Source organism: Leptonychotes weddellii, chromosome 8 (genome assembly GCF_054177405.1).
Source record: "Leptonychotes weddellii isolate Sample4059 chromosome 8, ASM5417740v2, whole genome shotgun sequence".
Classification (NCBI taxonomy): Eukaryota; Metazoa; Chordata; class Mammalia; order Carnivora; family Phocidae; genus Leptonychotes; species Leptonychotes weddellii.
Window position 1 is genome coordinate 27,568,452 of NC_138376.1, and position 4,217 is coordinate 27,572,668.

A 4,217-nucleotide genomic window follows, 5' to 3' on the forward strand; every position below is an offset into this window, starting at 1 on the left:
AGGGCTGTCATTAAAGGTGAATCAGAAGTAAACCTGACCCACATCTTTCTCTCAAGAGACTCCAAGAAAGAGAACTTAGTACGACACTGAACATAAGGGGAGAAACTCTCCTCGGGACTTTGTAACCGTAGCTAGATTTTTTGTCGATTTGTAATCCAAATTATATGAAGTATTCAAAAAAGCTTATAAGGGGCACCTGGGTGGCTCGGTTGGTTAAGGGTCTGACTCCTGGTTTCTGCTCAGGGTCGTGGGATCCAGCCCCGTGTTGGGACTCCCTGCTCACCACAGAGTCTGCTAGTTCCTTTCCCTCCCCCTCTGCCACTTGCGCGCTCTCTCTCTTAAATAAATATATAAAATCTAAAAAAAAAAAGCTTTTAAGTTACAAATCTAGTTTAAAGTAGTCCTGAGCTGGAATTATCTCTAAGTTCCTGGCAGAAACAAACTCAAATCTTCTCTGGAGGAATGCATCTTTGTGCTGGTCCTCAAAGAATCTCCATCAGTACATCTTCAGGGACAATGACTACTACACAGTAAAGAAGAACCTAGCACACAAGGAACAAGGCACTGCAAATGAGAACCAGCAGAAATAACAGAAGAAACAGAACTGCAAAAATATGAAATTATGAAACAATTATAGTTACTACATTTTTTTGCATTAAAATTTTAATTTTATTTTTGATTACAGTAAAATACACATAAAATGTACCATCTTAACCATTTTTTAAGTTTACTTATTTATTTATTTTAGTAATCTCTACTCCCAATGCGGGGCCTGAACTCACGACCCAGAGATCAAGAGTTGCATGCTCTTTCAACTGAACCAGGCTGGTGCCCCACCATCTTGACCATTTTTTTAAAAAAGACTTATTTATTTATTTTAGAGAGCGAGAGAGAGAGCCCAAGCAGGGGCGGGGTGGCACAGAGGGAGAGGTGGGAAGAGAGAGAGAAGCATACTCCCCACTGAGTGTGGAGTCTGATGCTGGGCTCAATCCCATGACCCCAAGACCATGACCTGAGCCAAAATCAAGAGTCAGATGTTTAACCGACTGAACTACCCAGGTGCCCTGTTACAGTCCAACAGTGTTAACTGTATTCACATTGTCGTGCAGCCAATCTCTAGAACTTTTTCATTTTGCAAAACTGAAACTTTCTACCCATTAAACAACTCCCTATTTCCCCTCTCCCACAACCTCTGGCAACCATAATTCTACTTGATTTTCCTTTTTTTTTTTAAAGATTTTATTTTTTATTTGACAGAGAGAGACAGTGAGAGAGGGAGCACAAGCTGTGGAAGTGGGAGAGGGAGAAGCAGGCTTCCCGCTGAGCGGGGAGCCCAATGCGGGGCTCGATCCCAGGACCCCGGGATCATGACCTGAGCCGAAAGCAGATGCTTAACGACTGAGCCACCCAGGCGCCCCTACTTTATTTTCCTTTTAAGTAGGCTCCACACCCAATGTAGGGCTTGAACTCATGACCCTGAGATTAAGAGTCGCATGCTTTGGGGCGCCTAGGTGGCTCAGTTGGTTAAGCATCTGCTTTCAGCTCAGGTCATGATCCCAGGGCTCCCTGCTCAGCAGGGAGCCTGCTTCTCCTTCTCCCTCTGCCCCACCCTCCCCTGTTGTGCTTTCTCTCTCTTTGTCTCTCTCACTCTCATTCTCCCACTCTGGCTCAAATAAATAAATAAAATCTTAAAAAAAAAAGTTACATGCTTTACTGACTGAGCCAGCCAAGGACCCCATCTACTTTTTGTTTCTGTGATTTTACTACTCTGGATATAATATATAATATACCTGGATGTGATATATTCAGAGTAGTAAAGTAGAATGATACAGTATTTGTTTTTTTGTTTCTAACTTATTTTACTTAGTGTAATGTTTTTAAAGTTTTTTTTAAAACATTTTATTTATTTATTTGACAGAGAGAACAAGAGAGCACAAGCAGGGGGAGCAGTAGAGGGAGAGGGAGAACCAGGCTCCATGCTTAGCAGGGAGCCTGATGTGGGGCTCAATCCCAGGACCCTGGGATCATGACCTGAGCTGAAGGCAGACGCTTAACGACTGAGCCACCCAGGCACCCCTACTTAGCATAATTTTTTCAAGGTTCATCTATGTTGTAGCTTGTATCAGAATTCCCTTTGATTATAACATTTATATAAATAAAAGACAATATTGAAAATATATGTGGAAACCTGAAACCATAGAAAATAACCTAGCAGATTTGAAAGAGAATCAGATAGAATTCCTAGAGATGAAAAACTTAAGACCTGAAATTAAAATTTTGGTGGGCATATTGGTAGCAGATTAGACACGATGAAGTGATAATGAGTTAACCAGAGGATAGGTCAGAAGACATTATCCAGACTGTAGTACAGAAAGACAAAAAGATGGAAAATATGTATGAGAAGTTAAGAGACATGAAGAATATAATAAGATGGTCTGATGAGAGAAAGAGAGGGAGAGAGAAAGGGAGAGAGAGAAAGAGAAGAAGGAGGTAGGGGAGGAGGAGGAGAAGGAGGAGGAGAAGGAGAAGGAGAAAAAGAGGAGGAGGAAGAAGAGGAGGAGGAAGGAAGAGGAGGAAGGGAGGAGAGAGAAGCATAGGGTAGTATATTTGAAGAGATAACAGCTGAGTGTGATATTGTGATTTATTATAAGAAATATATATTTGGGGTGCCCGGGTGGCTCAGTTGGTTAAGCGTCCAACACTTGGACTCTTGGTTTTGGCTCAGGTCATGATATCAGGGTTGTGAGATTGAGCTCTGTGTTGGGCTCCACGCTCAGTGTGGAGTCTGCTTAAGATTCTCTCTCTCCCTCTCCCTCTGCCCCTCCCACCAAAATAATGAATGAATAAATCTTAAAAAAAAAAAGAAATATATATTTGGTTTTCATCCCTGGTCCTGGCTTATAGTTCTCCAAACCCTTGACACTTCCTAAGTGTTGAGAAGGATAAAGGTGTCTTTTGTCATGTTAACGAGTCTGTTCCCTCTACCCATCCCCACTGCTTGTGCACGTGCACTCTCTCTCAAATAAAATCTTAAAAAAAAAGAAAAGTAGTTGATAACTGTGCAAGTCTTTTTTATTTGTGAAATGTTCTGAAAATAATACATTGTTTCAACTAAGTACACCACTAGAAGTGATTCTGATTCCACCTTTGAATATTGACATTAAACAAAAAAGATTTATTTGAGAGAGAGAAAGAAAGGGGGGGGAGGAGTGGAAGGAGAGAGAGAATCCCAGCAGACTCCACAGTGAGTACAGTGCCTGATGCAGGCTTGATCTCACGACCCTGAGATCATGACCTGAGCGGAAATCAAGAGTCAGCAACTGAGCCACCCAAGCGCACCCACATTTTTTTTTAAAGTAGGCTCCACGCCCAGTGGGGCTTGAACTCATGACCCTGAGATCAAGGGTCACATGCTCTACTGACTGAGCCAGCCAAGCACCTCGAATATTGACATTTTAAATGCTTTTAAATGAAAGATATGTCTAGGACTCTGAAAAACAAACAGGGTTCTAGAGGGGAGGGGGGTGGGAGGATGGGTTAGCCTGGTGGTTGGTATTGAGGAGGGCACATTCTGCATGGAGCACTGGGTGTTATGCACAAACAATGAATCATGGAACACTTTATCTAAAATTAATGATGTAATGTATGGGGATTAACATAAGAATAAAAAAAATAATTAAAAAAAAAGAAAGATATGTCTACATTGATTTTTAAATGAACTATACACTAGAAAAATAAAAAATTATTGTGACAAAATATTGTAAAAGAGTTTACTTTTATCCTTCCACTTCATTTTAACATTATCCTTTTTTAACTGATTAACATTTATAATGTTTGTTTAAAAATATTTTTCATTTTTAGGCCCTGAAGTAAACTTTTATCTTACTTGAGTGGGTCTCATTTGACAACCTGCAGATCAGTCTAGTTTTTTCTGAGTGGTCTATATCTAGGACATCAGCAAGTATATTTTTTGGGGAGCACTGCTCTCCCAGGTTCAATCCCAGGGTTGGGGGAGCAAGTTAATTAATCACATTCTGAACCATCAAGGGTATTGTGAAAATTGCAAGGGAAGAAATAGCTTTGGGGCACCTGGGTGGCTCAGTCGTTAAAAGGCTCAGGTCATGATCCGAGGGTCCTGGGATTGAGCCCCGCATCAGGCAGGCTCCCTGCTCAGCGGGAAGCCTGCTTCTCCCTCTCTTACTCCCCCTGCTATTGTT